We start from the raw sequence: 14262 nt of genomic DNA, 5'->3' as shown, positions 1-14262 counted from the left end.
TGACAGACACAGAAAACCTTCTTGCCACAACTCACATTGATGTGCCATCCTGGATGAGCTGCACTCCCTGAGCCACTTGTGTGGGTTGTAGACTCCGTCTCATGCTACCACTAGAGTGAAAGCACCACCAGCATTCAAAAGTGACCAAACCATCAGCCAGAAAGCATAGGAACTGAGAAATGGTCTGTGGTCACCACCTGCAGAACCACTCCTTTATTGGGGATGTCTTGCTAACTGCCTCTGCTTTCCACCTGTTGTCTATTCCATTTGCACAACAGCATGTGAAATTGATTGTCAATCAGTGGTTGCTACCTAAGTGGACAGTTTGATTTCACAGAAGTGTGATTGACTTCGAGTTACATTGTGTTGTTGAAGTGTTCCCTTTATTTTTTTTGAGCAGTGTATAATGACCAGAACTAGATCTAGTATTCTAGATTCAACTCTGAGCAGTGTAACATAGACAGCATTATCATTTCCCACAATCTTGACATTACATTTCTGTTGATGCTGCCCAAAATTGCATTAGCAGTTGCAGCATATTGCTGTTTTGTGCTTAATTGCTGGACTACCAAACAATAAATCCTTCTCACAATTGTTCTTAAGCAACGTACCTATTAGAGCCGTGGTGGCGCAGTGTTTAGAATGCAGTGTTACAGGCTAATTTAACCCACTGCCAGAAATTCAATCCTGACTGGCTCAAGGTTGATTCAGCCTTCCATCCTTCCGAGGTCTGTAAAATGAGGACCCAGATTGTTGGGGGAAATATGCTGACTCTGTAAACTGCTTAGAAAACTCTGTAAAGCACTATGAAGCTGTATATAAGTCTAAGTGCTATTGTTATAGCTATCCCATACCTGTGCATCTAGGTTTCCGTACCTAAGTGCAGAACCCTACAGTTTAGTAATTACTTAGGAAGCTGATCTATAACTTCCACACATGTACGAATAAATGACATGGTCCAAGTCACAGATCTTTTATTTCTTATTCATGATAGAACAGCATCTCCTCCAGGCTTTCTCTTGTGCTATACATGTAGCCCTTGACTGATGAAGCGTCATTTAGTGACTGTTTGAAGTTACGATGCCCCCACCCAAAGTTATTTGCAACCTGGTTTTTAAGTTCTCCTGTTGCCCTCCTCCCATGGTCATGTGATTGCATTTTAGATGTTTGGCAACCAGCCCACATTTCCAGGTGTTTGCAGTGCCCTTCAATCACTAGACAGCTGTTCTAATCCAGCTCCCCAAACACGAGAAACCTTCTGTATTTAAATCAATGATTCCTTTATTAGGAGCACCAGCCGCCCCGGCAAAAAGTTTCTCTCTCAACACAGGCTAACAAGTCTGTCCGGCAGGGAGATGAATATTCATCTCTGTCCCCTGCCTTTTATCTGCAGAGTTAGGGTGGGGTTTCGCTAGCAGCAGTAGCTCTTCTGTCCGAAGGATCGGCCCATAGATTTCCACTGCTCTCCTCTCCTCTGCCTTCTGTGCATCCACACATTAGGGACTGAGCCCAGCTGTTCCTCCTCTTCCTCATAAGTCACCTCCAGACCTGGGGGCTGATGGACAGCCCAGGCTCTGCCTCTGACTCTCTGTTTTTCTGTCTCTCTCTATGACATCTCCATTCTCTCTTCCCCCTCAGAGCTCTCAGGTTGCCTTGATGCTGACCCTGACTCCCATGCCTCCTCCTCCTCCAATTCGGCTGCTGGAGGGGCCGGAAGCTGACAGGCCACAACAACCACAATTTACAATGGTTTTGCAAAAAACCAGCACTAATTTCTAGTTCGGGCAAAAACCAGCCCAAGGCAAACAATGAGTTTGCTTAATGGCCACAAAGTTTACTTAATGACTGCCATGAAAAACATTGTAAAATCAGGTTGGGTCATGTGTGGTCGCCCTCTTTTATGACTATCACAACTTATAAACATAATTGCCAGTCTCAATGATGATCACAGGGACTACTCCTATATCCATGATGGCGAACCTATGGCACGCGTGTCACAGGTGGCACACAGAGCCATTTGTGCCAGCACGCGAGCCGCAGGCAAACTTACCTCACTGCGCATGCGCATGCCTCACAGCTGATTTTTGACTGGTTTGAGGCCTTTTTCGGCCTCCCAAAGGCTTGAGGAAGGCTTCTGCAGGCTTTGCAGGCCGAAAACTAGCCCTGTTTCATCACTTCACGTTTTTCCGAAAATACTGGAAGTGACGAAACGGGGCTAGTTTTTGGCCTGCAGAAGCCTTCCTTAAGCCTCTGGGAGGCTGAAAAAGGCCTCAAACCAGCCGAAAATCAGCTGTGAGGCGCAGTGCAGGTAAGGCGGCGGGGGGTGGGGGTGGGTGGAGATTGCGCACGCATGCGTGGGGGGTGCACATTGTCTTCTGGGTGCTGGAACGGGAGCACGAGTGTGCAAGCACACGCACACTTTTTGGCAAGGAGCCCAAAAAGGTTAGGCCCCCCCCCGCCCTATATGCTGCTTACCGAGATCCTATTCTAAAAAGAATAACCCCGTGCTAAATGTAAAACTGAATTCAGCTGAGTGTGACTTGCTGTGCAAATATTATCTAAGTAAGGCATTGAAAACTAAGTTCTAATCTATGCAGCGTTAATCTATTCCTGCTTTTAGAATCAGTGACAAGCACAGACACTTTCTTCTCAGGCACAGTTTTGTTTGAAGCAAGCAAGAGACCAGCTTTTATCTTGGCACAATTCCAAATCCACTAGAATCCATTTCTGTCTGTATCAAAACCTTGATGTGTTCTCTCTCCTGACTACAATGCTGCAATTAAAATCATTCGAAGGATCCCATATGCCATGAGCTGAAACTCCCATTCATTTAAGATTGTACAAACCGAATATAACCCATAGCTCAATGACAAATCTCATTTCTCTCTTCAGACTGTTTTAAAGGACTCGGTAGTCCTTGGGAAAATCACACAATCAGACTGTGCAATCCAACAAAATGGAAGATTAAAGGCAATCCTTTGTTCCACCTATCAATTTCTCTTCCTTTCATATATTTTTTTTCCAGAACATTTGTGAATGTATCTATTGTAATGTCACCTGCTAAAAGCAAGCATTCAAAAGACACTTTCCTGTTGGTAAGTGGTCATTTAAAAACTAAGCAAATACAGCCACATGGGCAGTTTTGGGGCTCCCAAAGGTAGACCATATAACCCCACTGCTCTGAAACCTGCACTGGCTGCCAGTTTGCTTCTGGGTTGCAATTCAAAGTGTAGTTAATTACCTTTAAAGCCCTTCATGGCCTGGGCCAAGGTGACTTGAAGGACCATCTCATCCCACTGGGATTGGCCTGCCCCACCTGTGTCAGCAGAGGAAGCATGGTTCTGTGCTGCCCTGCCCCCTTCACACACATAGGTGTACAGCAAGAGTTCTACAGGTGTTTATTCAACCCCCACAAACAGGTCCTCAGAAAACACCCCTTTGTGCAGGTTCAGATTCCAGCATGGCAAGAGTCACTGAATAATCGAGTCCAACAGGCATACACACTAAAGCCGTCTATGAAGTATGGAGCTGGGCATGTTGCTCCAGCAACACTCAAGTCCTCGGCGAGTGATTAAGCAAGTGGCGCCAATGCAGCCCTTCGCAAGAGGCAAAGTTGCCTCCTCATGAGTAGGCTAACTGACCAGCGTTGTGCCTGTCTCCTCTCTGGCCCATGTGTTTTTGGATCGGGAGAAGGTATGGACTCTACCTCCTCCTCATTGCTAATGGGCAGCAGCTGCTTCCTGGTCCTTGCCTGGAGCCTCCTGACCAACTTGTTGCAGCTGTGGCTCACCTCTCTCAGCCTCAGCTTGTCATTCATCCACTCGACCCAGCTGACACTGTTCTGTCAGGCTAGCATTCTCTGAGCCCCATACAGGATATCACTCAGCTCCGCTCTTTCCTCTGCCAACTCCTCCTCCAAAAAGGGGTCTGGAGGCAGATCCCTGACAGATACGGGTCCCATCAGCCAGGGTATTCCAGCTGGTGGGCCCAGGAGAAGACCCTTCTGTGCCATTGTTCCTGTCCTTTGGAACTTCTTATCCCACCATCACCCTCAGTGAGGTCACCTCCAACCTCCTTACCTTCCATAAAACTGGCTCTGCCAGCTGTCTTGGGGCTCCAATGTGAGGGTTTCACAGAGGGAGTGGTTGATAGATTAACAACAGATCCCACTCTCTTCTCATCACTTTCCCTCCCACTCTGACTTTCTGAAAGCCAGGAAGATGATGGCTGACGATGATGGTTGCTCCATTAAGAAAAAGTATTTGTATATCCATATCAACTTATTCTGACTATCCCTCATTCTTTCACTTGGACTCTCCATCTTACACAAATGGGGAGGGTGAGCTGTCTACTTGTATCGATCCATCAGGTGAATAGATCATTCTATTAATAATAAGTGGGGAGATCTCAGAAATGTGAATTTTAAATAAATAAATTTGTATCCCACTTTTCCTTCAGATTCTCAAGACCATGTTGTACGGTGCTTCCATCTCTTTATTTTCCCTATAAGTAGGCTGGTAGGTTGTGTTGAGAAAAGTCTTCCAGAGTCTCCCATTGGGTTTCTGTGGTCCAATATGGACTAGAAAATGAACATTCACCATTTCTAATTGAACATCTTAACCGCTACAGTGCATAGGCAATTTTTAATCTTTGTAAACTACCCTTAATGTTATATGAACAGAAATAGAAAAATGTCTAGAATTAATAGACTGATCATGGTCAAGCAGGTTAAAAAAAAAACCCACCAATTTCTAGGTCAGCTTTCTCTAATATGCAGTCCAAACACACCTGAGAAGTAGACTGAGGAAAGCTGACTCAAGATTCAAGATAAGTAACAGTGTACTCAGAAACAAAAATGTGCCTTTAGATAGATTCTGTGATGCATGGCACACTCTTTTCTCCATGTAACATCTACAGGCAGTTGTCGACTTACAACAGTTCACTTAGTGACCATTCAAAGCTGCAACGGCACATGGTCATGTGATCAAAAATTTGGACACTTGACAACTGACTCATATTTATGATGGTTGCAGTGTTCCTGGGGTCACGTGAGCACCTTTGGTGACCTTCTGACAAGCAAAGTCAATGGGGAAACCAGATTCACTTAACAACCGGGTTACTAATTTAACAACTGCAGTGATTCACAATAAATGTGGCAAGAAAAGTCTTAAAATGGGAGAAACTCACTGAGTGTCATGCCCCTGTTGGAATCTGATTCCGAGGGAGAGGTGGAATAGCTGACAGGGAGTGGGAGTGTGGCTCCGGTGGTTGTGGAGGAAACTGAGGAAGGGCACAGTCTGGCTAGGCATTCAGAGGAAGAACCAGGCCACCCCTTCTTCATCCTAGGGCACGCAGGGAGGAGCAGAGAAGGGAGCAACGTGGGTTATGGGGGAGAAAAAGGCCCTGATTCCCTTCATTAGCTGCAGCTGGGAAAACAGCTCCTTGCTGGAAGCAAAGCGTGAATTATTTTGGTTTGTCAAGTCTTATCTGGGTTCTGGCGTCCTCCCAATTGTGTGTGTTTCGTTATCTTTTGAAGTCTTCAATTCCTTATCCTGCCCTGTCTTATTAATTGCTGCAGCATGGTTTGTGTTGGTTTTTATTTATAATTTATATGTACTTTGGGTTCGGACAGAATTTCTTCCCTTTAGAAACTGTTCTCGGGAGAGTTTTTTCTCCAGCCGATGATAACTGGACATTGGGGGCCAAGCTGGAGGTATTAAAGGGACTTTACCTATTTTTGTGACTTTGTTGCTTTTGTGTCATGCCCCAGGATCATCACACTGAGCAAATGTTTCACTTAGCAACATAAATGTTGGGCTCAATTGTGGTTGTAACTTGAGGACTACCTGTACTATTCTACTATTTTCTTTAAGAAATGTAGCTACTATGATCTACTATTCTACTACTTTCTTTAAGACATATAGCTACAACCCAATATTTTGTCTGACAGTGTCATTCCCCCACAAGGGACAAAGCAATTGGTAGAAGGATTAAGCATGTTGGCTGAAATCCAGCATTTTTACTCATTATTATATTCATTTTATTCATACCACTAATGCCTTTCTGTTTATTTTAGGGAAATGGTTTGTCTCTAGTTCTAGAACAGAAAGGAGGAAGGAAAGCAGCAAGAAATCATTCCACTTCAAAATAATTCCCTCTCTCTCAAAGACCTCAATTTCGCATTCAGCTGTGTTACTCCAATTTGAGATGTACAATCTCGCAGTAGCCCTTGACACACATAGATAAGACTAAGCAATGCTATTTGGAAAGGCCACTAAAGTTCCACATTTAGCAAAAAGCAGGAACAATGACATATATCTGCAGAACTTTTAGATGAGGCACTGAAGATTGCCAACTGGAGTGAGGCAAATAGTTTTGCTCTCCTGTAAGCAGAAGGTTTTTGAATAAGTGGCAAAGAGAGAGAAAAAAATCTGCCAACTTATGTAGTAATACATTAGCACTTTGCAGCTAGAATGAAGCTTGGCTGTCTAGTCCTATTGTATCTGTCAGCCAACTCCCCAGGCACAAGCAGTAAAGTAAAGGTATCTTGTCATTCAACAGACTTTATAATTCAAATAAACATACTTCTCTGGATCTCCTGGTGCAGCATTCTCTACTGCAGGCCCTGGTTTGTAAAACCAGACAGATTTAAATGTATAATTGTATTTCAATAAAAGAAACATGAATTTTTCTATGAATATATATTTCTATACATTTTGAAGAATTAAGAATTAATGATCTTGCGTTTTTCTTTTAATAGCACTGAACAATTAAAAAAAATGTGGATTCTCTTTTATTTCAATGATCCTAAGAGCAACATTATTGGGAATGTAAGTTCCTAAGGGGTTAATCTTTGTTGGTAAGGTTGGTTGTTAGCTCTCTGAGAATTGTTGAGGCCACTTGGGGCTTTACCTGTAACCTCAGTGTCACCTGTATTAGAGTGCAAATGGATATGGGACCTTACTGGGACTGCTGAAAGGACTGTGTTGTAGACAGGGGATAGGTAGTGTCGTGTTCGTCCCTCTCTGTTGTTCAATTTTAATATAGATGGCCTCTTGGACTCTCATTCAAACCAGTGGTTCTCTCTGTCCAAAATGTGGACTTTGCTGACTTCCAAAGAGTAACCTTTGTCTTTCAGGTGCAGATGGACTGCTGAATCTTGTCCTGATGGATTTGATCTCCTGTGTCACGAGTGGAAGGGCAAAGCTCCCACAATGGGACTGTGGGCAGGTGACGCTCCATAGACTTTGGAGAAGCCAACCCACTTAGGAAAACAAACTTCAAACTTAAACCCATAGTAAACTTCTCGTTTCTCATTTAGTTATGCTATAGATAAGCCTTCCTTAATTTGACATCTTCTAGGGAAAACAGGTTGCTTTGACAAATACTGATTTGGCAAGAAACCAAGTAGTGGTCTTGTCTTACAGGTAAACGGATGCATGCATGTGTGTTTGTGTGCATAGTTTTCATTCACCCCTAGAACTAGAAAAAATGTATGATCCATCATGGCGTCAAACTCCTCCAACTTCTGCTTTAATAGCTCATAAATTCCACTATCAAGAGCTACAGCAGAATGTATAATTTTTCACAGGATGGAAAAAAATATTCTTGTTCTTGGAAGCTCATGCTTTGCTTGCTTTCTGTAGTCCCCATTTCTAGGGAGACAAATTCTCCTTAGAAATGGATCTCAAATTTGGTATTGTCATAATTTAGATCCAAGATGGTGAACCTATGGCACGCATGCCAGAGGTGGCATGCAGAGCCCTCTTTCTGGGCACGCGAGCCATCGCCCCAGTTCACTTCTGCTGCGCATGCATGCCTCCCGCTGCCCAGTTGGTCTTCAGGTCTCTGCCGCGCATGCACAGGGGTGAATGCACATGCAGTGATTGTGTGCGCAGGCATGGGGCGGGTGCAGACGGTGGTCATGCATGCATGCACAGGAGGTGGGGGGCACACACACATGCATGAGGCATGCACGTGCATTGCATTTTGCGCTTTGGGCACCTGGTGCCGAAAATGTTAGCCATCACTAACTTAGATCGAGGTTGTTTCCATTCTATCTCACTGGAGCTTTTGTTAAAAACCTGCCAACTGCTCCTCTTAAGCTTGGAGATGCCACACCATCAGCACAACTTAAATATTCCAGCAGAACAAGATAACCTACATCCTGCCTTGCTTAACTATTGCTTCTCTAAGGAACATATGCAAGTGTGGCTAGGGCGAACTTTGCACAAATTTGTCTGATGTACCTAATGGAGCCCTTTCCTAGACCGAGAGGCCTTGCTCATATTTACTAATCCACCCAATTGGACAACTGCAACGCATCCTATATGGGGGCTGCCCTTGAAGACGACACAGAAACTTCAACCGGTCCAGAATACAGCAGAGCACACAGTAATGGGGGGTCCTAGGTTTGCCCATGTAACGCTTCTGTTGCGCTAACCGCACTGGCTTCTGGTTTCATTTCGGATGCAATTCAAGGTGCACAAATCATCACCTTTGAAGCCCAATAGGGCACAGGGCCAGGATACCTATAGGACTGCCTTTCCCGAAGGACATCTACCCATCCTACCAAATCAGATAGGGTGAGCACACCCCTAGTCCCTTCCCCTAAATATTGCCATTGAAGGAAGGCTGGGAAGCATGCTTTTTCTGTGGCAGCGCCTGCCTTATGGAACACTGTCCCCTGAAGTTTGTCAGGCCTCCCATCTTTTTAGCTTTCTGTAAAGTTTGAAGACCTGACTGACAAGGGTTGGGAGAAGATGAGAAGATGGCACATTAGCATGGCTGGCACCAGTGTTTTGTTGTTTTTAATGTTTTATATTTTAATTTTATAAAATTTTAATTTTATAGTTTTTAAAATGATTTTTGACTGGGAACCACCCAGAGTTGTCTGAAAGATTGACAGCTATATAAACATTATAAATAAATCAATGGTACATATTGACATTATAATTCAAGAGACGTGGTGGCCTAGAGGTGAAGATGCTCGCCTCCCACTCGCAAGGTTGAGAGTTCTATCCTAGGTAGTGTCAGATGTTTTTGTTAGCAGGGCATAGAGAGACAATATCTGCTGCGATCTCCACATAGGAATCAGGAAGGGCATCCGGCCAGTAAATGCTCAGCTCCATTCAGTTGCCCCTGACTCCATGTCGAATTAAAGGATTGCAGGGTTGTAAAAAGAAAAAGAAAAAGATGTTATAATTTAGTTGGGTGTTTGGGGAGCAATATTTCTTCACTATCTTCATCCACAGATCAAGACAAACTCTGAAGGGCTCATCGTCAACAGATGTTTGGGGAAAGCATCTGTCAAAACTCCCTATGAAAGAGCTGCTATGTATCTCCTGGGGACATCAGATTGTTATACCTAAAGAATCCACACAGCTTGGTACCCAGTTTTAAAGAACTGCAATGTAAACTGCATTCACTTTCCATTGCTGGAATCTAACTTATTTAAGAATGGAATGCTTACAGCATCTTATAAAGAAGGAAGGCAGAAGCTTTGGAGCCAAAAATACAATACCCCCTGGCACCCTGCTTCCTGCCAATTCCTCAGTCCATACCTTTGACAATTCTGATGTCAACCCTGAAGCTGACCTGACCAAGGCCATTTTGAGGCTTCAGTGTTGCCACACTGGAGCTGAGGGATGGGGGGGGGGAATAGAGATGGGGGAGAGGTTTGTAGTCAAAACAAAATACTTTCTCCTGGGAACCAAGGACATTCCCACAGGTGACTGGAGAGAGGAGGAGCGATGTAACCTGGCAACCGGACAGGACAGTGATTGGACCATGTGACTGATTGTTTGGGAAGAGGGAGAAACTTTTACTTTTAATTAGGTGAAAACCGCAGGAATATTCAGAGTCAGTTTTTCACCAGGCTATGCCAATATGATATATCCAATAAACCAATTCTTTGATTTACATGCCTTGGAGTTCCGTTTGTTATGGGCGTATTATTTAGAGCCCTGACATCTGATTCTGCAGGGTTGGCTGTGGCATCTGAGCCATAAACATCTGGATAATCACCAGATGACAGCAAAGAGAGTTCTCCATTCCTCTTTGTTTCCTCAACATTATTGCAATTTTAAAAAACAAATGCAGAGAAAATGCAGAGAAGATCCTCATTCATACAGTAAACACAGTTCAACACTGTGAACTATATTAGTTAATAACTACTTAATTTCAGAATAATATTGAAATGTATATAAGGAGATGCATTTTCAGGTTAGACATGCCAAATATATCATGGTTATGTCCCAGAATCAAAGAATCTTGGTTATATCAGATGGAAAGATTGGGAAAGTGCTTTACCTAAATAGCACAGAGTATAACTTACCACTTTTTGAAAAGGCTGTTTTTCTACTAATCAAAAAAATGACCCCATACCTTTTGGCATAGATTTCGTATCTTACAAGCATTGATATATTTTTATGTGAAATTTGATAGATTACTGTTCAATGATTAAATGAAAATATAGCAAATCTAGCTAATTTATATTAATAAATATAAATTATATATTAATTTAGTATATTCATTCTCTAGGTCAGGGGTGTCAAATTCACACTGTCACGGCGACATTACATGATGTATCGTGACTTCTGTTAAACCGGGAGTGGCCAACACGTGACGCATCTGGCCTGTGGGCTGCGAGTTTGATGTCCATGTTCTAGTTTTTTTCTCCCATTTATTTTATTTATTCTGTTTTTATTTGGCCTGGTATTATGTTACTTTATAACAGTTTTTGCTTCCACAACTGGTAATCACTTGGATTTCTGCAGCTCTTGCTTAGTGCTGGAGTGGATTATGGAGAAAAGGAAACAAGTGGGAGTAAAGCTGCAATTGATATTACTTTGCCTCCACAGCTATTCTCAAGTCAGCTGTTGTTTCAGTATGCAGAGCTCCAGCAGAGGAGCCCTTGACATCTTCCCAGGGATCAGTATTGGCTACTCTCTTCTTTTGTGTTTGAGAAGAAACAGGCACAGCAAAATTGGGATGTTAAGCAAAGAGATATATTTCACTCTGCTTTGGGACCAATGTCAGGCACAAGGAATCAGACTCACATGTTAAGTTCTAATTCAGAAAATTTAATGCTCAAACTTATGCACAAGAATCTAATCAGCTATTCAGCGCAACTAAATTGGTGCTAGATAAGAGTCAATGGAATTCAAGGAGTGCTGGACTTGAATTGCTTGTGGCAACATAATGATTCCAGACTGATAACTCTCTTAACTCCACCCCCAGGCTCTGCCTCTTCTTCTACGCAGAATTCTACAGCCTCATTGAAAATTAATTTATGAGTTATATCCCATTGAGATACATAGGAGTAGATTATGTAGGTTTGTACTGTGACCAATATGGGACTTAATTATAAGTAAATTGCCATAGGATTGAGCTGCAGTCCTACAAAAACTTACCTAGAACTCTAGATGATCAAACACCATTGAGCTAAGTCATATGCTGGATCTGACTGATTTTGGTTTAATATATTGAGTTAGTGCATTTTATGAATTGTGACTTGCAGCATTTTTAACCATGGTTTAGCAAACAGTGGGTTACTGCAACACGTGAACGCTTGGTATACTGTGTAAATCCAGTCTATGTGGTTAATGTATGATTCAGTGTACCTGTATAGTTCAACGCCAACTCCTAAAATGGGATATTACTCATCTGAATAACTCATGGTTACATTATAGAAAAATGTATTGTAAGAACACAGCCACCATTTCAGGTCTACAACAGAAGGAAATTATTGAGCTCTTTAGAATCACTGCATAAACAAATCACCCAAAAATCTTGATAGCCATTCTGCAGCCAGCTATGGTATCAAACTATGTCCCAAATGTGCTTTTTTTCAGGAGACAACTGGACTTTGTTTGTTTTTTAATTTTGAAGAGGTTTCACTTCTCATCCAAGAAGCTTCTTCAGCTCACATCATCAAAAGAAAAAAAGAAAGTCCATTTGACTCCTGAAAAAGCACCTTTGGAACCACCATGACCTGGATGACTGTGAATCTCTACAGACTTTTGTATCAAACTATGGTTTGATTAGAACTGTATCTGAGATGCAAAATCCAGGAGACATTTGTTTTCCTGCCATCTATTGGTAATCTAGATTTTTGCACACCTTAGACCCTGTTCAGTGTACTGGTACAAAGTAAATTGTCTTTGTCCTAAAGAATTTTATGCAAAGGGTGTATCTTTTTCTCTAGAAATAAAATTTCTAGAGAAATTTTAATATTTTTTAATATTTTAATTTTAATATTTTAATATTTCTCTTTTTCTGAGAAATAAAAGGAGGAGGAAGAAAGGAAACCCTCTCCTTTGAACAGTAAAGTCGTCCTTTTAAAAATCGATTGAAACAAATGAAGTCAAGAGAGCACCTTAAACCCATCTGCTTTTATCGTTTTTCCTGTCCCACTTCTCTGCAATAGTGTGCTCTTTCTCCAGGTGGATTTTTAAGTCAGATCTGCTCTCTTTTATTCCTATTTTATTTTCTGGACTCTCAAGTGTCAAGGTTGTTTGTTTCACAACCCCACATCAGAATCAATAATAAATGACAAAAAGGTATTCATGACACCCTCATCTCCCCCCTGGGCTGGAAGCAAATGTTTACAATGCTTAGCACAGCCCTACTATCCACAGCTATCCAGCAACACCTTGCATCGCAACCCGGGTATTTTCTGCCAGGTAAAGCACGCGGAGTTAGGATCGCCTTCCTAAAATGGTCAGCTGTGACAGCGCTCCAGAAACCCAACCTGTGAATTAAATCCACAAATAATAATACAAAAAAAGAAGAAAGAAGAAGAAAAGTCCGTTTTCTTTCGGTACTCACCTTCCCGGGGCGCCTCTTTCCCACCTTTGCTAAACGGCAGGGATGCCTTTTGGAAGGCGGAGTGGAATCCCCTCTCTTCTCCCTTCCCCCAGCCGCACGATCCCCCAATATCCCGGAATCGACTAGGGAAAACCACTCCGCCACAGCGGGCCGCGCAGAAACGACGGATGCCCCAAAGCCACAATCAATAACCGCAATGCCGCCGCCCCCTCCTCTTCCCCCCCCCCCGCCTCCCTTTCTGCGGGCTCGGAGATCCAGATGGTGGAACCGGGCAGCGGGGTAACCGTGTGCGCCCCCGGGAGATCGCGCAGCTCCTTATGATTAATTGATCGCCGGTCGCTAGGCGACCAGCGCTGGGATTTAAAGTCTCTCCCCTACCCTCCCCCCACAGCAGCAACCTCAGCCTGCTCGGCCGCTAGAAAGAACCCCCAATCCCCAATGCAAGCAACGCAGCCTTGGGGTGGGGAAGGAATTAAGCTTGCGCTGCCCGCTGCAATAATGCGCGCATCATTTCGACGCAGCGCTGAGGTGCAAAGGAAAAGAAGGGCAAGGTTTAAAAAGGTGTGTGTGTGTGGGGGGTTATGCCGAGGGGTCGGGGATCCAGGATTTGGATATTTCCGCCGCTGCAACGAGAAAGGAAAAAAAGGGGGGCGATCTGAAGGCAAAGGGATCCTACCTCAACCCCTGCCGCTTGCTCACCCTCTCCTCAGCCACCACAGCGCCATCCCTCCCGCCGTCTCGCCGAGTTTTTTTTTTCGCGGCAACGACGAGAGCCCCCGGAATGTGGGTCACCCCGCAAGGCTTCGAGGAGGGAAGGCAACGGCCGCCCCGCAGACAAGAGTCGCCGCGCTGGGCCAGGTGAGGCGCAATCGCTGCCGGCAGCCTGGAGAACCCACTCGGCCCGCCGCCTGCCGGCCAGCACGGAGAACTGCGAGGTCAGGGAGAGCGCGGAGCCCCCACCGCCGTCTCCCCCACCCACAGCGAGGGTCGGGCCTGGTTTTCTGGGAAGGCAGCCTCCTTAGGGTTAGGTTCGCTGAGTAAAGGTGTTAGTAGCCAAGGAGAAGTTGTGCGAAGGCAGCCTTTGCCGACTTGGTTCTGAGAAGAGTTTTAAGTTTGGGCTTCTGCGTTTCCATGCTTCTCCCTCCGTCCCACCTGGAAATACGGCTTGCCTGGGAGTACAGTTGTAGTTTGGTAATTGTTCTGTACAAGTCAATTTACATACTCGTAGCCCCGCGTCGCGATTGGTTAAGGCGCGGCGACGGATTGGTCGGCGAGCCGCCCTGATTGGTCCGCTGCGAATCCCCGCGATTGGTGGAAACTAATCGCGGGAGATTCAGCGGTGTCATTGGCGCGACCGCCGCGGCTCGAGAATAAAAAGCCGCAGTTTTTCCCTTCAAGCTTAAGCTGTATCAGGAGCCAATAAAGAGCTGA

The 14262-nt window shown here is 44.2% G+C and overlaps 1 protein-coding gene across 5 annotated transcripts in view; it reads right to left on the bottom strand.

Moving 5' to 3' along the window:
* Window positions 1–13739, bottom strand: part of ELMOD1 (ELMO domain containing 1) — a 43735-nt gene extending 29996 nt beyond the window's left edge. For 2 of the 5 annotated variants that reach the window (XM_087966227.1, XM_087966228.1), the window contains exon 1: window positions 13508–13739. The gene's annotated coding sequence lies outside the window, so the exon portion shown is untranslated. Of the gene's footprint in view, window positions 1–12831; window positions 13003–13507 lie in introns of those variants that run through there. The other 3 variants (XM_087966225.1, XM_026685344.2, XM_087966224.1) reach the window with 3 other exon arrangements.
* Between the last annotated feature and the right edge of the window lie 523 nt (window positions 13740–14262).

This window comes from Notechis scutatus, chromosome 5 (genome assembly GCF_049901735.1).
Source record: "Notechis scutatus isolate UNSWTSFEM ecotype Mainland chromosome 5, rNotScu1.2, whole genome shotgun sequence".
In the NCBI taxonomy this organism is placed as follows: Eukaryota; Metazoa; Chordata; class Lepidosauria; order Squamata; family Elapidae; genus Notechis; species Notechis scutatus.
Note: the sequence above shows the minus strand (reverse complement) of the source record. Positions and strands in the feature narration are given on the sequence as shown.